The sequence below is a fragment of the Protopterus annectens genome, chromosome 13.part0 (genome assembly GCF_019279795.1).
Source record: "Protopterus annectens isolate FY-2018-M chromosome 13.part0, PAN1.0, whole genome shotgun sequence".
Taxonomy (NCBI): domain Eukaryota; kingdom Metazoa; phylum Chordata; order Ceratodontiformes; family Protopteridae; genus Protopterus; species Protopterus annectens.
The window spans coordinates 746,408,525-746,435,264 of record NC_056747.1 but is presented as its reverse complement, the minus strand read 5'-3'; the positions used below and the strand labels follow the sequence as shown (position 1 = coordinate 746,435,264).

Below are 26,740 nucleotides of genomic sequence, written 5' to 3'. Positions count from 1 at the left end.
ACAATACATAATTTCTTTCTTATCTTGAATAGTCCACTCTATTGTCTTTATGGCTCTTCTTTGGCCTATCATTTTTTGTGATTTCTGTGGACTGCTACTTTCTTCTACAACATGGGGGCCATCCAGACCTCTTTGTGGGATTGCACAGGTACCTTGAATTATCTTCTTGGAATGTTCTGTCCTTACAAATTTGTCCTGCTGGAGTTGTTAGAACTTCTGTTTACCTTAAGCTATCTAAATTCAGGCTCTATTTCATCAAGTACAGTTTGATTCTAGTATGTTCACTCAAGAACAATTATGCAGGTGTCCGTCCTATAGAATATCTTGGAGTTATTTTGTACTGTGGCAGAAAAAAGGAATGTCTTCTTTCTTTTCAAAATGGTATTTGCTGTTTTATTCATACCTGTTATGAACATCTGTAGAGCTGTCTCAACTAAATCATTTCTTGCTGGTTGGTTTGATGCATCAGTGGAATGAATTATTCTATTCTGCTTATAAAATGATTAAATCATTCTAATGTAAATGGCATTCTTTCAAGTAAGCCATAAACATTGAACAATTATCTCATTTGTTTGCTGGTAGTTTGAGATCTGACTTCAGGAATACAAAATACTTGACCCATTGTGAATGTTATCCATAAGACGTTTTGATAATATTTTTTCATCACCCACGAGGCAATTTACAGGTATAATATTGTCTAGGTATCTTCTATTCCATCTCTCATAGTACACACTCTGATTCCCAAATGTATAATGGTATTTGTTCATAGGTTCATAAGTAAATACTACACTAGCTGACCTTGCTGCCCATTGTAAGCCTAGCCAATTTCCAATTTTGTGCTCAAAATAGCCTATCCCATTTGGTTATAAACTGGCCTTACCCATCCCATGGTCAATAAATATATATTACCCCTAATAATAATAACTAGGATGATACCATAGATAGTTTGAGGGGAGCCATGCATGGGATAAAGCATTCAGGAGCTACCTCTGACCTGAGTAGTATGGGGCAAGCTTGGAGCAAATTTTCTGTTTCCCATCCTTAGAGCTGAGTTGTTCTTGAAAATTGGCAGGGATGAACTTTGTTTTATGTGGATGCGGAGACTGTTCCACAGCACTGGCATCCTCTGTGAGATATACCTGTCCCTCCAAAGCATTCTATTGATATTGCAGAAGAGGTTTAGATCCTTAGACTGAATATTGCTTATGCCATTTGACTTACTGATGTGCACTAAATCCATTAGTAATGGGTTGAAGGATACCTAGTATGGCAGACACAGGTCACTTCTTAGTAGTCTGTAAGATACTGAGTAAAGTGACAGGGCTTTGAGTTGCCCCATGTAGGACATGCTGTTGATGTATCTTCTGTTCCATCTCATGTGTCACACACTATTTAATTTATGGGTGTGTAAAATGATATTCATCTATGTATCTATGGTTCATCTCAGATGACATAAACTCACTACCACATACTTTTGATTTGTTCAACTAACTTTGGCCTCCAAACAGTCTTTCTAAGTAGAGTTTTCATTTTAGTAATTCTGGGGTAACTTGCATTGAGTTCTTTCAATACATTTCTTCTCAACTTCCATACTCATGTGCCCCATAAGACATAGCCTTTCTGCATTGTATGTCCAAATCTTGTTTCTTAAAACATTTTCATACTTTCACCAATCCTTTCTGATAGCTAACGCCACATCACAAACATCTAACACTAGTGATAGTTCTGGTTTGTTCTAGTTATAAAGGCTGTCAAATAATTTCTAAATGGAATATCCTGAAAATAATCTTGTATGAAAGCATTCGCTTACTCTATGATTCCTTCTGTAGCTTTATTGATATTTCACATAGCAGAATTCTTGACAGTCCATCAGCACTCCCATAACTTTTGAAATTTTACACTCAGTTTGATCATTTTAGATTAACAGTATTTGAGTTCTCCTCTGAATTTCCACTGTAAGTAAATTCTTACACTTAATAGTATTAAGAATGGTTTGTGATGAGTAACCAACTTGTGTTTGTTGTTTTTTGGGTACTAACAAGGTAATGATGCAATTTATTCACTCAGATATACTTCCCTCAGCTGGCAAAAAGGATGTTGATATCGAATTAAGCGGTCATTCATCCGCTGATGATATGACACGACATGTTGACTCACTGTACCTGTGTCACTTGGTTGAGCTATCTTGTGCAGGTGACACTAACAACAATTGATCAGACTGTCTCAACACTTTATCACACATCAGCATTTCTTGACATGTTTTCTTTAGGTCAGTCCCATTGCCAACTCACATGTCCTTTCAGCAGACTATATAGTGGTGATTACACTGAACTTAGATATGCATGAACTTTCCATAACAGTTAACCAGAAGCCTATAATCTTTCCCACATGAAGCGGAGAAGGAGAGCTTCACAAATTGCCTTTACTTTCTTTTGAGAAGGTATATCCATTTTCTGGTCAGCATATATCCTGGACATTCAGTTCGTTATTTACATTTTGATTTTTTTTTTAACTTTCAGTCCATAGTCATGTAGTCTTTTGTAGTACTTTATGTAAGTTTCCCTAAATTATTGATTTCTGTTTTTCCAGTAATTATTAAATCATCCAAGTAGACTGTTACATTCAAATCCCTGAATCAGTTTTCTGTTATTCTTTGAAAATATATGGTGTATCTCTCTCAGAAACCTCTGTGTGTGTTAATCACTGCATACAATTTACAATAATAGCTGAGTAATAACTTTCCCACTTGAGGCCACATGAGGATGACAATATGTCACCGCTTCATATTGTCGCTTCATAATCATCACAAACACATTTGCATTATACCTTTTTACAGCACAACAGTTGGAGATACCCTCTTATTGTACTTTAGCTTTATAGGACTAATGATACCATCTCCCTGAGGCCTTTCAAGTTCTTTATTCACTCTCTTTCATTACAAACAGGACTAGGTTTTATTTTACAGAACTTAGGAGCCACACCCTAATTCACCAAAATGGCATATTTAAGACTGCAGATCGTTTCATGTTTCTCTTTAAATATTTACTCATGTATATATATCATTCTTAAACTGGTCAGTCTCCTACAACATGTGATGGCTCACAAATATAACTTGCTTCTGGTTTAACACTAATGGCAACAGTGTCTTACAGGCTTGCCTGTCCTAGGTGAGATCAAAAGGTGGGCCGGGTGCACTGCTGTTGATATGAGATGAGAATCCCATGCTTAAACATACTAGGGACATGAATCAAGAGATGTTTTTGACCATAATGGCTTGACATCATTGCAACTCAAGTTGCTGGGGCAGAGTATGGGGTAGGAGGTATAAATAAAATATCCCTGTGGCTGCAAGTATGATGCCGAAACAGGATGCCTCAATCTCCTGTCATACAATGGGAGGGGTTTAGACCAGGTCTAGGCAATCCTGATTTACTTCCAAAATCCAAGATGGAGAATTGGCACCAGTTGCAGCTTATGGTCTGCTCCAGAGGGATCAAACATGTATTAAAAATGCTGCTGTAAAATTTGCATTACATTGCGTCACCCAACCTTGAACCAAAGTCACAATTTACAGCACAGTTACAATTCAGCAATATTTTAAATCATCATCTCACTGGACTCTGGTTGCAATGACTAAAACAAAATACTTAAGTTACCAGTGGTTAGGCTCAAAGTATCCTATGACATTTTCATGATCTGCCCCTGGATTCATCCATATGTTGCTATGGCTGAATCAGATTCTGAACTAATTCAGATAACTACATACTTATAATGCTGGTTGATATCACAGCACATTTCTCCAAATGAACGTTTTGCACAGTTTCCTTGCATACAGTTTGTGAACTTACTTTTACTTGCACAAATCATTAAACTGCAGAAGAAAACTGCAATACCCAGAAAAAGCCTATCTGGATATGGGACATGTATGCAGATTCCACATATACATTGACTAGAGGTCAGGGATAAACCTCAAATGAGGCAGACACTTTAATTACTAAGTGGCCATGCTGCCCATATGGATACAGCTGAACATTCTTACTCAAACATTGTAACAAAAACATGGTTCCAAGTGGCATCTGTTGTAGTGTTGCTTCCTTTGGGAGACATCCTTAGTTATTTATCCTTATTTTCTATCCTTTTAATGTAAACACACACACACACACACACACACACACACACACACACACACACCAAAACCCAATACAATTTCTTTTTTGGAAGGGGCAAGTCCTTCTGTAGCCCTCACATCTCCTGCTAACTATATATAATAACTACAAGATCATACAACCATAGGGAAAGGGCATATTCCTAATCCCTGCCACCAGTCCAATGAAGATTTCCTGAACTAGACTATTTTAAAGACGCTACAATTCATTATAGTTCTCTTTTTCTACTAGTTTTGCTAAGACGAACATGCTTTTATTCATCTTCCTTGTAAATATACTGATACCAAATCTTGAAAAAGTATTGATTGAGTGTTTCTGATACCATCATGGAATTGAAATAAGGGTCTGTCTTGTATATTGGCCAGATCACACACAAAAAAGCAAATCCGAGAAAACATTTGAAAACCTTTACCAAGCAAATGGTTGAAAATTACAAAAAAATATATTTTTTTGCAGGGGCTGTGACTCCTTCAAAATGCTGAAAGATTGAATTTGCCCCTTCTCCACTGTTGTGCAATCTTGGAGTTGATATATATAGTTAGCAGGGGATGTGCAGGATGCACCCCTCCACATGAGGAGTGCAGGGGGGCTTGCCCCTGCATTAAAATGTGTTCAGTATTTTGCATTTTTAGTCTTTTGGAATTCAGCCTTTTAGTTTGTCAGTCTTCTGAAGTAGACCCATATATATCCATATTGCAGCTGTACTCAGAATTTGTTTACCATTTGTACCTACTCACAAACCAAACTGAACCAAAACTCTTAAGTAATTGGCCTTTTCAAGTGTCCCATTTTGAAAAGGAATCTGTACTGTTTATTCCTGTATTTGTATGAGCAATTTTTTAATTTATGATTCCACCTGATGACCAGAAAAAGGGTAACCGTGTGCACAGACCTCTCTGAGAATTTTCCAACTTCAGCAATTTAAAATCAGCATTCTATATATTAATTCTTATTATGTCTTTAAAACAGTCTGACTTGTACTGTAGTCCCAGGTCACCATATGCCTCTGAATTATTTTTAAACGTTACTGTGTTAAGCCTTTTCATTTTTAAAGTTTTCAGATAGATCATGTTTTCGTATTTATGTTCAATGACTTGACAACTATTTTGAACATCTTATTTTTACCTTTACACATTGCAGGGAAATGTATTTTTCGAGCACATAATCTAACAGATTGATTAAATGTAGGCCGTGACTTTCCCTTATACTTCCAAAACTGAACAATAGTTCATCTGTAGTCCATTTTGATTGTCACATCGCTTGTTTTTCATATCCATTACTATTGCAATACATCCTGACTTTTCTCATTACAGACTTTTTATTTGATTAACATTTTGTTTTGCAGATCTTCTTTTCATCTATCGATTCTTTTAATTAGGTACCAATAAGTCCCATATTCTATGCATATTCACAGCTTTTGATGATGTTCAGTCTGTTTCTCTTAATGACCTGCACCTTTTTAATTATTGATTATGTCACAAATTATTCTCTTATTATTCTATATCTTATTAGTGAATTATGCATCTCATCAACCTCAAAGAGTTTGGTTCTGTTCTACAGCTTAGTAACACAAGTATAATTAACCTTTTTGAGCTGTTGCAAATTAAATGTCACATTCTGTGAAGGCTCTCAGTAATGCCTGCTCTTTATCTAAGTGCTGTTGTTTTTGCCTTTCTCCTACTGAAAAAAATGTAAAATAAAATAAATTAATAAGTAAAAATAAAAGCCTTTAATACTTCTTTCCCAGCAGCATGCAGGAATGCAACATAATGAACCATTCCCTATTTCTTTGCTAATCCACAAGCAGAAAGGAATGAGTCAAATTTCTTGACCAAAAGCTTTCAGTTTTCTGTTAAGTTTCTTTCAACTGAAATGTTTCCTGATGGTTGCAGTCGATCTATATTTCTACTGCGAATTATATTTATATTTCCTTTCAAGGGTTTCTATACTTGAATTTCTTAAGTTTTGCAGCTGTGTTTCTTATGGTCATGCAGGCGTTTCTTTATCTCTAACACCATTGGGTTTAGGTAGTAAGTCAAGGCACAGGGTATGTGATGTAGCCTCACTGAGGTGTGTACTCAACCTAAGATTTTCTGTAGAAGAAATGCATAGCTCATCCATTAAAGCTATATATTGTACCTAAAACAGGTGATAGTAATATCTAAATTAATGCTGATAATGCAGATCTTACACTGTGTACATAGAGATATGAATATTCTTATTAAATAACAGGTGATAGTTATATCCAAACTAATGCTGATAATGCAGATTATACACACTATGTATAGATATAAGAACATTCTTTTGTTTTTTTTTTTTTGTTTTTTTTTTTTTTAATTCTATTGTTTTATTCATCATAAAAGACGGACAACCAACAGTAACAGTATATACACAAATAATAAAAATACACATAACTTTAAAAACAACTATGTACAATTATACATTGCCCAACTATGTAAAGAAAAAAGAAGACAATATAATATTTGGTAATATCTAAATGAAGCATGTAATCAGGCTAAAATAAGTTCAAAAAGTATTCTCCAAAATTCTTTAAGAAATGGTTTGTGATTCATGTTGTGGAATAAGTATTTATTCCCCAAATCAAATAGATGATATATTACATGCTTTCTGGAGTTGCAAATGTACTTACAGGTTATGGTGTGCCTTGAAAGTTTTATTGGAGAAAATTGGCTACGAAAAATCTACTCTCTCTTGGGAATTTACTGTTCTCCATATCTCACCTCCAGGGTTACCTGAGAGGAACTACAGAGTTTTGATATCTATATTCATGTTAATTAAATACTATATTTCCTTGAACTGGAAAAATAGGCAAATTTTATCCTGGGAAGGGTTCAAGACCCTAGCTATTAAGAACATTCTTATTAAATAACCTTTTTATGGTTATGGCGGAAAAAGCTGACAATGGTCACGTTTAAGTGTACATAAGCAGTATTGACCCAAAATGTTCAGTGGGTGACAGTAGCAGCAGTATAAAATTACATATAGAAAATATTTCTGCTACTTCCCCTTCCCCACCTTTTCCTCCATTCTCCCTCATCCCTCGCCCACAGCCCCCCCATCCTTGGAATATATTTCTATATATTGTCAATACCATTTGATTTATGTTACTGTTTTTGTGATGCCTTATGTTTAGTGTGCTTTTTGCTGTTTGTCAGATTGCACTTGTTACCTTCTCCCAGGATGTGCCTGAAAAGTGTCTATTTTTTCAGTCATCTACCGTAGTTAGAAAGAACAAATAAAATAAATAACTAAAAAGACAAATAAAAAAGATCTGGGTATACCCCTGGTCATATGGAAAAATCATAAACATGTGCTCACACATATCTTTTAGGTGAACAACAATGGCAGTTTTGAAAGACATTGCAACAAACCTACAATTGTATCTTACTATAAATCTTTCTATCTCATCCCCGGTGGTACTGATGGCTAAATAGGAGGAACCTTCCATGAGTTGTGGAGTAAACAACATGTCTTAAACAAGGGACTAGCGATATATAAGAAATACATGACAAGCAAATAGAAACTGAACTCTCCCCATGTTCGCACATGCTGTGATGAGGACAGTTATCTAAAACACTTGCATCTTGCACAAATCAAACTAAAAAAACTTATGAGAAAATCAGTAAAAGTGCCCTTCAGTTTTTTTCCCTTATGCTCAACTCTGGCATCTTAGGATTTTGACTTTCCACTTTAATAACGATTCTAAAGTAATCTGTCTACTACGATGTGTGAGCTTTGAGGGAACCTGCTTTATCTTGTCATTTTTAAAACATGATTTTTTAATTGTCTCTTGAATGACGCACTAAATGTTTTATATAACCTGGATTATGCCATGCTGTCTAGTGTACAGTTATAATATAGGAAGGTCTCACAAAGAACAAAACAGATGGACTTGTGTGAGTAAAATTAAACTTTTCAGTTATTAAATGAGAGTGCAATAATTTAATGTATCTGAATTTAGTTGACAGCCGTTGATGCTGTTTAATTTTACTTTTCATTTTTTTATTCTTCTATATAAAGTCTCTCAAGAGTGTTATTTTCAAAATACTGAGGGTGATTTACCTGTTATATTGTATGCAGCTTATATATTCATGTAGAGTAAGGTAACTGAAGTCTTAGCTTAGCCCTGGTACATAAAGGAAAAAGACACTGTCAATGCCCCAGATGACTCGAATTTGATTAATAGCTTGAGCTACTGGAGGAGTCGAGCAGGGATGATGGCAGTGACCACCTTAGCACACAGAGATGGTGAGCTCACTGCACCATTGACCTCGGCCAGAGGACTGAAGCAATGTGGACATGCAGCTATGGGGTGGAAATTGCAGGCTGATATCCTGACAGGACGTAGGGCTGGAGTGATTGAAGGTCCGTCTTAAGGGTGTCCACTGAGTTACAGCACTAATTACACTTATCAGCCACCAAAATGAGAGATTAGGCCAGCTGGAGGGATGTCCTCAGACTGGCAGTTTGGCCTGCTCCATTCCACCTGACTCTTGCATCAAGGAATGAATGAACTAATGAAACTTTCAAAATGGTCTGAGAACAAATGAGTCATAAGGCTTATTTATAAACCAGAAAATATAGTGGTTCTAAGTAAGTCACTTAACCAGACAGTGTTCTTTGCTTGACCCTGAAAAGGGCCATTTGTGTTCAAGCGGTTTATCTGGTTAGCAAACGTCTTAAAACAAGTCAGCCTTGCTGTCTTCAGAGGAGCAAATGGGCTAACGGGATTAGATACAAGAGTCAAAGGGTTGATCGGTAGGGAAAAAAGATAATTCAAATTATGCATGTTGTTGCTTATTATGATAGGATAATTATTCCAAAGGAAAGTAGGTTGCTACTTAAAATAAAATATAATTTTTCTAGAAAATTGTACAGCTCTAAAAGTGTCAGTATAGGGCTTCTCATTTCTTCATGATTGCCAGGGCTTCTCATTTCTTCATGATTGCCATGGCTTCCTTTCATTTTCTTTCTTTTTCAATCTAAATTACTATTATTCTGAAAAATGAGGAGCTTGTGTGGGAGAAAAAAGAGGTAACTTTGCACATTACATCATACTAAGTCACATAAACTTTTAGAATTAAAAAAATAGTTTTTAGAGGAGCACTATTGTCTGCCAACTTTAAGTACTCTGCCTAGAAACGTCTGCAGATGATTTTATGGAGCATTCCTTTTAAAGCTTTCTCAAAAGGGGTTCTTACTCTACCATTTAAATGTACAATTTTTGGTTTCATCTTGTCAATCTGATGAACAAAAATGGTTGTTATGCAATGTTATTATCAGTTCAAGTTCTCCCAATGAAAAGTGAAGACCGTGCACCATACTCAGTAATAAATGCCCTTGTACAATCATAATAAAGACTTCAAAGTACAGAATGAATACACATTTCAATCTATATTTTGTTCCCAGTACTTATTGCTTTTTCCCTCTCTAGACTTTTAGCTAATATTAAGAAAGGTCAAAAGAAATGTCAGCAGGAGAAAGAAAATCAAATTTGAAGGTTAAACACTGCTGCTCGCATGTCCCATTTTTTAAATAAATGGATGATACATGAGGAAATATTCAAAATAAAAGGTGCACATTCTCTAAAAGTGAGAGGACCATAAGGCCCTTTGTTTTCTGTGTGGCATATTGTTTTTATGGTACCCTCTGAAATAAAAATAAAGAAGATCAGTGTAAGAGAGATGTTTAGTATATTCTTAATTGACTTGCTTTATTCAGGGTTCTGCTTCTGATATGAATAGTGTAATAGATATTTGTTCATTCTCACATGTCAGGAAACCTGAGCTGTACCTGACCTTTGCTCTTTGAACTTGATAGTAGCAACAACAGTAGAGCTGTACACCATTAATTTGCACACTGCTCTATATTTTAACCTGTTATAACTGAAATCAGTACTTTAAGTGTTGACTACAAATATATATATATATATATATATATATATATATATATATATATATATATATATATATATATATTTAGTTAGGTGGGGTGTGGGGGGCTTGGACAGGTTTGATTTACTTCTGTTCATTTGCTTTGTTTTTTTTTTTTTTTGTGGTGGCCAAGTGGTTAGTTTCCCAGAGTAAAGGTCCAGTGATTTGGGTTTTAGTTAAAATAAAGTTTTCGGCAAAGTCGTATCATGGATCTGATTTTCGCGTAAGTGACATTTTGATAATACAAAGTAAACCCATATATACATAAAGAAGGTTTCAATGCAGATTGTTGATTGCCCATGTGAATAAGTAGTATATGTTACTACCTGTTAAAATCATATTATATCGATTTGTGCATCAGTCGATTCACAGTTCATCAACCATTGCACTGTAAAGTAGTGTTGTCACTGTGGTCACAGTGGTTCAACTGTGGAGTTAATCTAAACAAGTGAGGGAGTAGGGGGATAGATCCCCTACATAAATGCTTTTATTCTTTTATTTTGATGTGTGGGAAAAAAGAAGTTATGTCTTACCATAACATTCCATCTGTATTATTCATCTTCATTCATTTATTACTGATGGGTGTCGGTTCCGTTCTCCACCACAGTGACTACAAAATGTGTCACGATAAGATATAGTGTTTGCTGTACTTGTGTAATAAAGTCTGATTCTCTGTTCATAAGGCTGATGAATTCTGCATATGATGTGTTTTTGTCAATGAAGTATGATTGGGTGATATTTTTGCATTGATGAATGATAATACACCCAGATACTGATATAAACACGCATTTTGTAATTGCATGGCAATGGATGCCTTGGTCATTATGACGATTCTCAAGCACATATAATTCAGTTTCACATTTTGCTATGCATACCACCTTATTTCTTTACAGTCTCAAGACATTGCTTTTGGGGGTTATTTAGTATTAGTTTAATTACTCTTGTTTTGTAAATTGCCCATATATATATATATATATATATATATATATAGAAGAACATTATGCACTGTTGTTTACTGATATGGAGGTTTTATGCACACACAGTAGCCACTACAACCATTCAACAATCTTACAAAAAATGCTAGTGTTTGTTCCACTCACCAGAGGAGGTTCTACACCTTAACAGCCTTTTGATATAACCTGTTGTTTTGCAAAACACATAGAGCAAATTGGCTTGTGCCTACAAGTTGTAATGTGGTTCTGAAAGGGTTTGTGTCACAGTGGTGAACCTCAATCTATCACAACCACTTCCAAAAAGGAAACAAAAATGAAAGGCAAAATAATTAAAAACATAAGCATAAAAACTACTAAGAATTTGAATCAACAGAAATATTCGATAAAAACTGGACCATTTTTTTTTTTGCAGGGGGTTTATGTACATGAGAGAGGCTTCACCCCCCCATATGCCCCAGACTGCACACATGTGCGAAAGTTAGCAACTCCACAAACTGTGCTATGCTGTTGTAGCACAATTTCTTTTTAGCACAAATAATATCTCTATGCTTCACTACCTCAACGGAAACAGCATGTGTTTAGACTATACCTTTCAACTCAGATTCATTTCAACTAGCTACTGTACATTAACCATACATGTCCTCTTTTGAAAATCAATATCTACTGGGAACAGAGTGATTTTTAAAGTTTTTTTTAATACTGTGTTTGAAGGCAGGAGTTATAGACATAGTTTACATGAGAGGCAAATACTTATTTTGCTAGTTTGTCATTGCTGAAGTCATCTTTTTATAACTACTCTAATACACTATAAAATACCATAACAGCCAAAAAAGTCAGATTTTGGAGAAATACAAAAGCTAAATTAAACTAATCTGCACCATATCTTGAAGATACAAAAAATAGGGAGTTTGAAAAGTTCATTTGGGAAACTGTCAGAGTTAAATAACTTGTTTAGACTCTCATGGTGTGGTAGCTTTTGAAATCAATATTTGACCATCTGAGCCTTCTGACTCTTTGTAGTCCATACTTTCTTACTGACTGTTGTTGTATTGATGTATGACATAGAACACCATATACTCAACAGACACAAAGCTAACATCTCTTCTGCTTCCCCTCACTGCACATCTAAATCCATTTCATACCAGTTCCTCCCAGAGCAAAGAAAAGTCTTTATCATCAAACAAAAAATGTAATAAGACACGTTATTTGGAAAAAAATGGGGCTGGTAACATCTTTCTTAGTATGAAAACAAAATAATTGTTGAGAACACAGGCTTATAGTCTTATTCAGTAGGGTCTATTGCAGGAATTGAATGCTAACAAAAATATAAAGAGGCATACCTCCCAAGGGTATGGGAACGGAACATTTTGTTCTGTGTAACTCACGCCTTATTTTTTTTTTCTTAGAGATAGATACGTTTCTTTTCTCTATAAATGCTAGAAATTTAGCAGTCTAAATATGAATTACTTTTGTCAGGTTTGGGCTGGAAGAAAAAAAAACACAAAATAACAGTATAAACATTGTCTGGTGTAAAATCTCCCCGGCAATTTATGCATATTGTCTCAAAGGAGATTGGCTGTCTAGTCATAACATCTGAATTGGATTTAGACATTTTATATTCTTGTCTTGTGGATTTTGTTTTTGGTATTAACATAGAATTAAAGACATAAGATGAGGTACATGGTAATTTATATGAAAATTGTTTGAAAGCATGATTTAACAATTGATACTCAGCTTTACCAGCCCGCCTTTTGACTTTTTATCTCAGTTTTCCCCATCTGGGCACAGTGTTGCCCACACTTTTTCAGCAACCTGTTTGAAAGCAGCCTTTCAGCCTTAAGTCTAATATACTGAATGGTCAAAAAGGCTGCCTTTTGCAGGTAATGTTGATTCCTTGGCCCCCACAAGGGGAGGGGCTGACAGGGCTGTAGTCTGGGGGCCCGGTGTGATCGGTCAAAAGATAAAAATATTTAAAACTCTTTTTGAAATTTCTCGACCACTGAAAATTTATACTTTAATTTATACAACAATTGAATTGTGAATTTCAAAAAGGGCCCATATCCCTATCTTTTCAATTTGGAGATGGGCCCCTTTCAAAATTCACAATTCAATTATTATTATTATCAATGTGGCAGAGTGAGTGGAGCAAGCCAGTTGAGTGCTCAAGGATATTTCTAGCCTGCATTGGTATCGTATGAACATGTGATACTTTTACCCTTTGCGTCATATGGCTGGCTTGGCTGCATGTTTTACGCAAAAAAAAAAAACAACGTGGTTGAGCCGTATCTAATGTTTATGTTCATGTTGTCTACTATGTGTGTTCTATACAAAAAAGATTTGATTTTAACTGGAATCATGCTGATTCGTAAGCAGACCCCTCAACTGTACCAAGTCTATCGGTTTTTACCGGCCAGTTTTGAGGTCCAAATAATAGGATGCCACGATTCCCGTGTGGCACCCCTTAATTTCCGAATTTGCCAGCATTTTTTTAAATTTTTTTCCCAGGTTTTTTTTTTCAAACTGACATCACGCAGAGGCATGCACAGTGACGTTGGCTTCGTGAGTAGCCTGCCAGCCTATCGGAATTCGGCTCAGGGGTGCTCTGGGCTGAGTTTACTTTGCAAGCCTGCAACAGAGTAGAGAATGAGATAGGGTCTAAAGAGAGAGGGACAGGACAGACGAGTCAGAAGCCTGAGCACTGAGCGGCTGATAGAGCTGCGAAGCACATCACTGGATTTAACAAGTAAGAAAAAAATGTACACACCTCAATGTAGTCAGCATACATCCAGCTACACCACTGTTGAGGTGTCCCATAACAGCCGGGTCAAAATTAAAAAAATCTTTTAAGGACCCGACTCAAGCCACTGTTAGACGACTCCTAAACTTCAAAATCACAATGAAAACTTAGTATATTATGCAAGTAACAGCAACAAAAAAAAAAAACACATACATAACAGCTGCTGAATGTTGGCTAATTAAAAACATACAGGAGGACGGCAAAGCAGAAGCAGTCCTTGTTAACGGTGAAATATTCAGTGGTTTCTATTTTTGGTTACTAATACTTAGTTGCATTGTTTGGGAAAAACAAAAAAGATTCTCTGGCTCAGGCTGGGTGTAGTGTTATTGACATCTGATGATGCACACATAAGTTATAACTTGTAAATTAAGTTCTCACTTTTCAGTCATTTTTCTGCAATGAAATAGCTGTACTGCAGATGACATAAAGTGACTAACACACATTAGAGATATTCCCCAGTCGAGAACAGGATGACTAGCACTGTACCAGATTGCAGTCTCATTGCAGTATGGCCACAAGTTTTTGGTGTTACTTTGGGACACAGTAGCAGTGTAGCACACAACTTTAATTTTGTCTAGTCCGGCTCGAGTTCTCTTTAAAATTCTTAGAAAAAAATTAAGCAGTCTTTCCAGTCAGTAACTGTGGTTTCTATGGCTCCCAGTCCCAGGCCTTCTGCTGTAGCTGTTTATTTATACTTCAGCAGACGTTTTCCTTTTTTATGCATTGTTGTGGGTGGGGACTTTTATGCTGACAGAGAGGTGAGGACAGGTTTGATACTCTGCTTTGCTTAGTCATGGTGAATTCAGAGTTTCCCTCGCTATAGATATCACCACTATGGAGGATGCAGTGCAGAGCAGATTGATACCTGTTTTATAAGTATGCTGCTTGCAATGATTGTATATCTCTTACTTAACCAAAGGGCTGTTGAATATGTATGATATGGTGTGCATTTGTAGATGTGCTGCCTGCCTGTTTTACTAATCTAAATCTGTTCATGGTGAAGGGTGCTACGATGAGAAAAAGGAATAATAATAAACCACGGCCAAGTCTGGACATTGTGTAAAAATGTGTATGTACTTACATAAATTGTGGTATAAGTACGGCAGAGTGCTTTCAAGAGTGTAAGCAGAAGCCCACACATTTGCTATATCTTTGGAAGTTAATCAGCCATCCCATGTGTATTTGAACTTAAAATATTATACACACTATCTTTTCTGGCTGCTGGTGTAGTGAACATTTATTTTGCTCTTGTGCAATATTGATTGCCCTAATACAGAAACAAGTGGAAGTCTGGAATATTCCTTATCTTAACTCTTCAAATCTTGTGGTGGAGCCTATACATATTTGTGTAGAGAGTATCGTTTATTTGGGTCTATAGCAGATAAATGAAAACGCAATCTCTCGAATGCTCATATGAGCAAATAATCATAACATCTAAATATATATATTCTTACTCAGAGGTCACACTACAGTGTGAGGAAAGGGCAAATATCCCACTCTTCACTGTACTGCAACCCCAAAATACCACTTCCGATGTTATGATTATTTGCTCATATGAACGTTTGAGAGATTGTGTTTTCATTTATCTAAAGTATACCCGTTTAAATCATAGTAGGAATAAATCAGTGAATTGTGCCTCCACTGAAATTAGGCACTTGTTTGTATTTATGTTGATGAAGCAATATGACTTTTTTATCTTTGTCTGCCTCTGTACTGTTTTATTCTACTGGCCAGTAGTATATAATATATATATATATATATATATATATATATATATATATATATATATAGATCTATATGATAAAATATATTATCTTTGCGCTGGAAGTTTGATTTAACTGAGCTGCATTTTCATGTTATTCTTTTTTTGGAAGTTTACCAGTTATTTTTGTGTCAAAACAAATAACTTTTTTTTAACCTGAGTACCCAACTGTTAAAAGTATATGAATAACAGCTACTTTGAGTAATGACTATTACTAGCTTATGTCGGGATAATGGATTACTTATTTTGAAGGCATGTGTTGCAGAACCCATGAATCTTCTTTTGCAACTGTTAGTGTGAAAGAATAAATAGCCATGCCATGCTTTGAATTTCTGGTCTTTGGATGTGTAGATTCTTCTGCAAGATATGGCTGTCTGGGCTGCGCACTGGTCGGGTTATGGCAGCAGCTATTTTATTTAAGCATTAGTGTGTGCGTGTGTGTGTGTGTGTGTGTGTGTGTGTGTGTGTGTGTGTGTGTGTGTGTGTGTGTGAAGCAGCTTTCTAATTCAAATGTTACACTCGGTAAGCAGAGTGGTTATGATAGCAGCATACCTCTCAACCTCTTAGAGTAAGAAATCTGGACAAAGCCATAAATAATGTGCAGGGGGAGCAAAGACCCCAAGATAGGGACAATTTTTGAACAGTGTACTTACAAACTTAGAAAGATAGAGCAACAGGCTGTGCTTTAATATTAATTTTCTGAAGGATATGAAGTCTAAAACTCAAATATCTGACATTATTTTCTGACTTAAATCTTCAGTGATTTGCCAATGATTTGCTATAAAACCACAATTTTATGAAAAAATGGACCAAAAATATTAGGCAGAAATCTGGACATTCTGCAAAAATCTGTACAGTTAAGAGGTATGCGAGCAGCTATATTATTTAAGCATGTAACTCGCATGTTGTGTGTGGTTCATTATTGGCAGCAGCTCTGCAGCTTTCTAATTCAAATGTTACACTCAGCAAGCAGAGTGTTTATGGCAGAAGTTATTTTTTTAAAACATTAGTGTCTGGGTTTCAATGAATGTGAGTTTCAAGGGCAGAGAAATTTTAATGCTAAGTATATTTTCATTCTGAGACTGTATCGCTTTGTTTAGCAGATGTCTATTAGTGTTTGTACTATAAAATGTAAAATAAGTTTTAAATGAAATCGAAATAATCATTGTAGAAGTAAATCAGTGCCAGTATGCACATTCCAATATTTATGGTAAATGGAGTGAAATAGCCAAGTAATGGGACATTGGAATGCCTGCAGGGGGACTCTGGGGCCATATTTTGCTTGTCTGTTCTTCAGTTTGCATTTGAAAGTTGGTTTCCCACAATTCTGTTGGAGTGGGTCAGGTTACATAATTTGGTATGCAGATTTTATGTCAATTAGTGTACAGATTTGTACCTGTTTTTCATGGGCATTTGTACAGATTTTTGATGTTTTCAGGTTGAGAGGTATGTTCGTAATCGTAAGTAAATATTTTTGCTTTGCACTCATCCTGTTCTTTATGGATATGTTAATTTTAAAAAAGTTATATAGATATTTTTGGCTTTTATTTTTTTTTTATAGAAATTAACAATAATAAGTAAAAGTAAAGTGATGTCTTCTTCAAATTATAAACACAAGTGTGGCACTCAGAAAAATAAATTTAAATACGAAAAAGAAGCGAAAGCATCACGCGGTCATCAATCGTTAACAAAATTCTTTAAATATGGTGACGAAAAGAATTTAGCGCATAGTACTAATCATAAAGATAAAGATTATGAGAATTCAGAAATTTCAAAAATCAAAGAGGAAGCAACTGCCACTGTTGCAACTGTCGTAGAACAAGGAAATGAGAAACCTCAAGAAGAACTAACTGTGAAAGAACATGATACAGTCGATACTTCAGTTACAGATCATTTCAAAAATCCTGATGTAAAATACGATGATCCTGGTACGTGGCCTCAAGTAATTTCAAATAATCTGTGACAAGAAATAGTACAACTCAATAACTTTCAAGAATTCCAAAAGATATACAAGAAATTGCCAAAGGATGTTAATGGTACAGAATTTCAAGAGTTTATTTTATATAAAAAAATGAAAGATAATAGAACAAGTAAACATTTTCCACACAAATGGCTAACATGGAGTGCATCAAAAGAAATTCTTTACTTCCTACCATGTTGACTTTTCTGCGATCCACTTAAAAATTTAAGCTGTTTAGCTGAAGAAGGATTTTCACCGAAAAATAAACCTTGGAAAAAGTTATATGACATTTTGCCATCTCATGAAAATAGTGCTGAATATAGGAAACAATATGAAGCTTGGAAATGTCTTTTGGATTCATTAAAAGGACATGGAATCGATAAAGCCCTTCAACTCCAAATTCAGTCTGAGACAACCAAGTGGAAAGCTATTCTGCAACGAATTTTAGACATAACACTTTTTTTGACATCTAGAGGTTTAGCATTTCAAGGAGAGAAAACAACAATTGGAAATGTACACAATGGAAATTTTTTAGGGCTTTTGGAACTAATTGCAAAATATGATGAAGTAACCCGACAACATTTTGTTAAAGTTCAACAAAATCAGATAGTAGAAGGACGAAATATGAAAGGATCTGTCCATTATTTGTCGTGGTATTCTCAAAATGAGTTTATAGGCCTTTGTGTAGACCAAGTTCTTAACACCATTCTGGATCAAAGAAGGGACTCAATTTTTTATGGCATAATTGTTGATGCAACACCAGATATCTCGCACAATGAACAAAATGTCCTAATTCTCAGATATGTATTTCAAAACAAAGATTTAAATGAATATGAAGTAAATGAGCATTTCATCGAATTCATAAATTTTACTAGGAAAACTGGACAAAAAATAACTGAAGAAATACTTGTTATTCTTGAAAAACACAATATACCTCTTCAAAATTGCCATTCACAAGGGTACGATAATGGCTCCAATATGCATGGTAAAGTAATCAACATTCAAACCCGCATCCTAGAAAAGAACAAATTTGTAGTGTTCTCCCCCTGTGGTGCACATTAATTAAATTGTGTAGGTGTGAATGCTGCAAAAATCAATCCAGATGTTATAACATTTTTTGGAAATGTAGAGCGCTTGTACACTTTTTTCGCTCATAGTCCTGCATGCTGGGGAGGTACTGAGAAAACACATACCATTATCTCTTCAAAGTGTGTCAGAAACAAGATGGAGTGAAAGAATTCAAGCTGTGCTTCCAATCGTCAAACATTATCCCAGCGTACTTGCAGCAATAGATGACATTCTTAGTGAGATGGCTACAGGATTAACTCCTTCAGCACTAAATAGGCTTAAAGAAATATTTCAGTTCTTATAAAGGTCTGTTAATGACAATATTCTGGCATAAAATACTAGCCAGTATTGATAATAAGAATATTGTCATACAAAGCAAAGGATTATCTCTTGATATAGAGACCGCCTTGATAAAAGACTTAGTGGAAGAAATGCAGACGTTGCGCGATTCGTGAGAAAACATTGTTCATGAAGTTAAAGCAGTTGCTGCAGCAATAGAAATCCAACACCAATTTCCCGAAAAGTGCACAAATTCTGAAAACTGTCAAGAAAACTTCGAAATTCTGTCGTATACCAAGTGTTAGATTTTATTATCAACGATATAAAAACAAGATTTGAAGCAGCGAATAATATTTGCAAATTATTCTCTCCAATTTAAAATTTTCAAGATTAGGACGAAGATCAGTTAACCACAAAAGTAGCAATACTTGTAAAAGCTGATGAAAGAGATTTGTCATATGATTTAATAAATGAAGTACTACACCTTAAAGCAATCCACAAGACTGTTTCTGGTTCAGAAAGGTCACCAATTAAACTTCTTAATTTAATATATGAAAAAAATCTGCAAGAAATATTTGGCAATATTTGCCTTGCATTGAAATTATTTTGTACTATTTCATTAACTGTCTCATCGGCTGAGAGATCATTCAGTAAATTGGCAAACTTGTTAAAAACGTGGCAAAGAAATTCCACTAGCCAAGAATGGTTTAATCATTTGGTACTTTTATGCATAGAAAATGATTTTGCTAAAAAAAGTCGATTACTCAAAAATAATTGAAATATTTGCTGTAATGTAAGCTAGAATGTACACTTTCCAATACTTTTGTTGTTGTTTTTTTTTAATAAATATAATTATGGGGGCCCGCAAAAAAAAATCTAGCCTTGGGGCCCGCTTCTGCATGTGGGGGCCATGGTTGATGCATCAAAATTAAAGACATATAAACAGTGAATATTTTGACATAGAAATTACATTATAATATAGAAAAAATTATGTGCCTCTCCTCCTCTGTGTTCCTTTCTGTACCTTCCAGATAAATTGCAGAGTACTTAAGTATGCTGCATCCTAATCTGTAGTTCAGGTCAGCTTATTTCTGCACGAGTGCTTTGTAAATCGTACCACTATTAATCCTTGAAAATAGCCCCAGTAAGTCTTTTCCATTCATTCACAACCCTTCCTGTGAAAAAAATGCTTTCTTAAATTATCTGTAGGTTGCTACCAGTAATTTTACCACAAATTGACAACCATTGCAGTAAGCATACAAAATGCCAAAATAATTGTGTAGCTTCCGGTTATGTTGCAGCCTGTTTCAGTGTAGATCCAACTTCAAAAGCAATGTGACTACTCCAGCCTGCAAATCCCATGAGTATGAAAGCTGAGCTCAGTAGCAGTAGCACAGACATGTCACAGCCGGTCTTTCTTAGGTGAGCTGTGCCCATTGTGCATGTTAGCACAAGGTGGTAGCATAAAAAAGTGAACAGAATCATAATGTAGATCATCTGAGAACACAGGCATTGTGGCTTAAGCCTGGACATTTAAGAACTATATTGACAGCATGTCCATGTGCTTTATTTAGTACTGTGCCACAAGTATTGTAGGAAAATATGAAGCTAACAGAATAAGATAGGAGAACACAGTGTAACAAAAAAAGTATTTTGCCCACTGCAATGAAAAAAATGAAAGATGACAACATACAGCTTGTAACATAAATATAGAGGAGGATATGCCTTGTCAACCACAGAATAAATGAAAGTCCATTAGAAATATCATGGACAGAAAAGGTTATTGTGGCTTAATGGAGGAGCGTAAATTCAGGCAACTTAATACAAGGTGTATGACAGGAGGGAAGGGGGATTAGGAGCAGGAACTACACAACAGAAAAATACATCATGACTTGGGAGGAGGACTTTGGGGGCAGCAGACAATGTTAGACTGCGTGCATAGTGATATCTCCAAATATCTTGCTGGAGGGTAAAGCCAGGTCTACTTGTATGCTTAGTGGAATACTTTTTTCAGAATACATTTTTGAAGAGCTAAATGAAATGCTATGGCTAGTGCAATAAAAATATATTTGTAGTCATCCAAACTAATCCTATAGCATAACAGTAAACAAAGTTAGGATTATCAAATGGAAAATAACAGAGTCATAGTTTTATAGAGCAACAGTTCAAAATGATGCATACATTTCTTTGATATATAAGGGTGGCATGTCAAAAGTTGAGTACCATTTAGAAAATGTGATGTGCACTGGAACAGACCTATGTCACAGGGGTATAAAGCCCTGACCATACCCTAAACAGTCAAGGTTTGAGTGCTGAAGCAGACAACTAGGCTAGATAAAAGTCCATGTTTGCCTCTGGTTTACCTGTCCTATGAGGAGGGATTAGTAGAAGCCCTGCTGCAAGTGCAGTTTCTGATGGAGGGCTGCAGATGTGCTCTCTGTGCTTGAGTCAAGATCTCAGCCAATGAATGCATTTCACTGTAGCTGAGCACACTGGGCATGCAGAGGCTTGCGCTGACAGTGGGGAGAGCATGGGGAGTAGTTATTTTTTTCACTGTTGCAGTCATTTTCTAGTTGGTCTTCATCAGTGGCCTAAGACCACACTCCTCTCCCCCCATATCACAGCTTATTAAGTAAGATCACTCAGACTACCCCCTTTGGACTGGGGTCATCAGCTGTGAAGTCATAAATGTATGTGTGTATATATATATATATATATATATATATATATATATATATATATGAGTTCCCTTCATATGAACGAACGTTCATATGAACGAAACCTGGAAGATCGGGACCAGATGTTCGACACTGTAGAACATCGAAACCCCAGAAGCACGAAATTTAAAATCTCGACATTACGGGATTGTGTTTAGCGCTTCTGGTGTTCCGATGCCAGTAAGTATGTATGTGTAAGTGTCTGTTTGAGGGGTAGTGGTGTGTGTTGTGAGTGTGGTGTGCGTGTGTTTGTTTGGGAATGTGATGTGTGGGTGTGAGTGTGCCTGGTATGTCTGTTTGTACGATGTCGGTATGAGTGCAAAATTTAATTTCAGACATTACGGGACTGTGATCAAGCGATGCTGGTATTGCGATGCAGGTAAGTATGAATGTATAAGTGTGTGTTTGAGGGGTAGTGGTGTGTGTAAGTGTGTGCTGTGAGTGTGGTGTGTGTTTGTTTGGGAATGTAATGTGTGGGTGTGAGTGTGCCTTCTGTGTCTGTTTGTGCAATCTTGGAGTTTGAATAATAAAGAAGGGGGGTGTGGGGGTGCCGGGGGCCTGCCCCCCTGCCTATACAGGTTGTAGTAGTGTGTGTTAGGTACTTTTGGGATGTTGTGTGTGTATGTGTGTGTTTGTGATGTTTGTGTTGGTGTTTCGTGGTTTTGGGTTTCATTGTTGTGAATGTTCGTTGTTGTGTGCTTTCATTGATGTGGTCTCGTTGTTTTGGGTTTCGGTGAAGTGGGCTGTCGTTGTAATGAAGTAGATCCATATATACATATAAATATATATATATATATATATATATATATATATATATATATATATATATACACATACACACATACAAAATACATGCTACATGTACCATATTCCAAGCTAGGAAGCTATGGATGGCATACACTAACGTATTTATACAAATCCTGTTACTGCACATTTTAATGTATGTTTCATATATATACACATACACACATACAAAATACATGCTACATGTACCATATTCCAAGCTAGGAAGCTATGGATGGCATACACTAACGTATTTATACAAATCCTGTTACTGCACATTTTAATGTATGTTTCATGTACAAACATTGTTATTATCATACATTATCAAATCAGAAAAGATATGTTTGGATCAATCATGACTTGTAGTTCAAGAGAATTGGTCAGATTCAAATGTATGAATGTAAATAATAAATAAATCGGAAAAGCAGGGCAAAGGGAGTTTCTAGGCAATAGTATATTGCTGGCACAGGGACGAACTAGCATATAGGCTTTTGACCACTTTTTTAATTAGGGTTTACAGGAAGTATGCCTGATCTCTCACAGAAGGTTTCAGTATAAGGTGGGAAGTGCATGAATAGGAGATGTTACTAAATGTAGAAGATACTTTGGGCATAATTATTGCTCTTTAACGGCAATTGTAATTGTCTTGTTTGTGTATTCTGGTTTAGTAAACAGGTCAAGCCAGGGCATAGTTTCTTGTGTTGGAGTGAGTAACTAAAATTTAACTGTTGATATTTTATTTTAGTTATTAAATTCAAAATTCTTGGCAGGCAGATGATAATACTGGCCTGGTGATTAAAGCTGAAACTGGGAGAGAGGAGAGGAAAGTAAGCAACCCAGTGGGTTGCAAGAAATTCATGACATATCTGCTTGAATAGCAAATATTATATAAATAAACTCATTAATGTTATTTGTTGTAGGCCCTTTTCTATAATGAAAATTGTAGAGTTTAAATGAGAAACTCAGTATAATACAAGTAACTCTTTGCAGCTGGATGGTTCTCTGCAGTTTGCAAGAGATCTGTATTATGTGATTACTGTGCTATATATCTGTTAATGATTACCAAATTGGTTTAGCCTGGTTTGTGCCTGAAGAAGGTCCTTGGACAGATGCACCTACTTACTTGACAAATGTAAAATATAAAGGTTTACTATCAAATGAGCGATTGGACTATATGTGATTAGTCCAAATTGACCCATTTGGTACACTACACTAGAACGAACACTAAAATGTAGAAATGTACAACAGCGAATGCAATACAGCATTCGCTGCTGTGACTTTCTACATTTTCATGCAGATCGCACTATAGTTGGGATTGGGAAATGTACCCTTTCCCTCACTATAGTGCGATCTGAGAGTTTGTATATCTAAGTAGCAGGAGAGGGGTGCAGCCCCCCCACATGGTGGGGGTGCAGGGGGACCCCCTGCAAAGTTGTGTACTGTGTGTCGGAGACTCTCTGTTTGTGGAAGTGTGATGCATGTTCAAATTGTGTCGAATTCAAACAATCACCACTTCTGCATTCGACATTTGTGTTGTTCACTGAAGGTGGTTTTCATTTATATGGTTCATAGAAACGATAGATCGCACGTAATGCGATTGGGAAAATGATAGTCAACCAATATAAATTAAGAAACAAATAAAATAAATAAATATTATGCAATTAGATGGTGATAGCAGGTAACATTATTCAAGTGTCTGCATGACAAACATGGGAAGGTGCTAGTGCTAAGGCCCAAGGCTAAAGAGACAGGGTGATTATGGGCAGTGGGGATTTCCTTCCCTCAATAGTAATTTGTCAAAGCCAGGGTAAAGCGACACATGAAGGGGATGTTGAAAAAGACACATAACTCTAGAAAGGGCTAGAAGGTAGTTATTCCTTCTGAATGACAAGAAGGAGCTGGAGTGGTTAGGAAAGACTGCACAAATGAAATAGCAGCACTTTCAGAATGTCAAGGGAAAATGAATCCACTGAACTGTTTTATAGGGCAGAAGAACAAGCTCTAATTATGAATCCTCCTGCCAGAATGTGTCAAAATCAGATGTCATGTGTCATTAAAAACTGTTCTACATAGGCATCTAAAAATGTGGCATCCCTAAGGATATGATAACAACTCATCTCTGGCCTTGTACTCATTTAAAGTTTCTTTGTATATTAATTCCATTATACAGTCTGGAAACAAACTTTAAAATGCACGACTTAAAAAACATTTTTTTTCAAATGCTAGTTATGCATTTTCATTTTAAAAAGCTTATTTGAATGATGCAACTGCATGTCTTTATGTACACTGTCATTCCATTTAATTCATATTTGCTATATGTTGAATTATTTACCAAGTATTCAAAGCACTTAATAGCGATGATATCCTTTAAATATTTCTAATCTGAAAAACACATATCCTACCTCTGTTGCCAGTAGGATAGTTTGTGAAGTCCATCTTTGAAGGTGACGTTATCAGACACGATATGTCACATGTTAAAAGGGTTGTTTAACAATAGAGCAACATTCAGTCAACTGTATTTAGTAAGTGCATTTCAGAGGATGTGGTATTCAGTGGACTTCCTTATATCCAGGGCTGTTTGTATAGCTGTCAAGAGTTACAAACTTTTTAAATCTGTAACAAAATGTTCTTTTTTGAAAATGTGAGGTCTATCTAATGTACCCTTAAGCACCTAAACTGAGAAACTCTTTCAGAATTATTTTTGACCACCATCTTAGTTATGAATTCTGTATACAGCTTTAACACTGTGTTTCTATCTAATCTTTTTTAATCGTAGTGTAAAGCTGTTACTGATGGCTTGGGTGCATACAAACATATGGAAATCCTCATAGAAGCAGGTTTATGGTCTTGCCATGAGTCCAAAGGATTGCTACAGCTGGTACCATTTAAGCAGCTGCCACTCCCCAGCCCAACTCTTATAGGTGTTATTTAACCCCTTTCATGACTTGTTTTTTTCACTGCCATTAGCAGTGCATATTACAATGCTACCACTCTCTCAGTGATTTCATATTTCATTTCAACAAATCAGGTAGTTAGCACAGAAGATTACAGTTATAAGCTGCTAATGAACTGCTTCATGTTTGAGAGTCTCAGCCTCTATTTCCATAGTGCATGCCTTTAAGCAAAGTCATTTAACCAAACAGTCCTCTTGGGCTTAGACTGGAAAGGGGCCATGTGGATCTGTGCTCTATCCTGGTTAACAAGCAAATAAATCTCACTTATCTTGTTGTGACCGATATACCCTTCTCTATTCCTTACCTTCCAGGTCTACTTTATCCAACCCACTTTTCCAAGTAATGCAATGTATCCAAATCACATCCCCTCTTTTTCATTCTACTAATATATACTTGTCATGCCTTTCAACCTCTTAGTGCAGGAATTCTGGATACAGCCAAAAATAATAGGGTACAGAGGCCCAAAATTAGAGTCAGGTTTTTCACATTGTGATTATAAACTTAGAAAATTGGTAGAATAAGAGGTTTTGCAGTGGCATGCATTTACTGATGGATATGAAGTCTAAAACTAAAATGGCTGTCATTACTTAGTCCCTGCAGTTATCAATGATTTGCCAGAAATCCCCAAATTGTATAAAGAACAGACTAAAAATATGAAGCAAAATCGGGACATTTTGCAAAAGTCTGGATGATTGATCTTGCTAATATGATATCTCTTCACACTTCAGACATAAACAGTTCTAAATGGTTAAATTATACATGTGAGTTTTAGTTGTCCCTCATTCATTGTAGTGGTTCAGATGCCTATACAGAGTCTGGATGCACATGTATACATACATGAGGGTGTTTATCAGCAAGCAGGCTGTAAACACAGACCTGACAACATTGAATGAAATTGTCTAAAGCCAACAATTTTTTTCTATTTAAAATACCCAGAGAGCTATAAAATCAGGAGAAAGGTACTAGATTATTTGAGTAGTAGCTTTCCATAACTTTATCAAAGTCCTTTAATAAATGAAAACAAAACTCTGCAGTAAGATTAAAGTTAGTTTAACACAACACTCTGAAATGAATAGTGAGCCATCTATAAATAAAAATTAAGTAATTTTATGATTTGTAAACTGCAAAAAATCTGCAGACACTTGTGCAAAAACTCATATCCTTGGTTTAGGTGCCTGTATTCCTCTTTCATGGTTTTGTCACTCATAGGCAACTGTATCAGATGAAGGATTCATCAGCAGCAGCCAGTGCCTATCTAGTACTTGTATATCTGTCTACCTGTTGATCACTCTATCTGTGTATGCATCTATATTCATGGGCTGCATTAATTTCACTCAGGCTGCTTTT

General features: G+C 35.9%; 1 protein-coding gene across 3 annotated transcripts in view; it reads left to right on the top strand.

Annotated features, from left to right (window-relative positions):
• SEZ6 (seizure related 6 homolog) overlaps positions 1 to 26,740 on the top strand; it is a 2,840,429-nt gene that overhangs the window by 510,900 nt on the left and 2,302,789 nt on the right. The window lies entirely within an intron of this gene.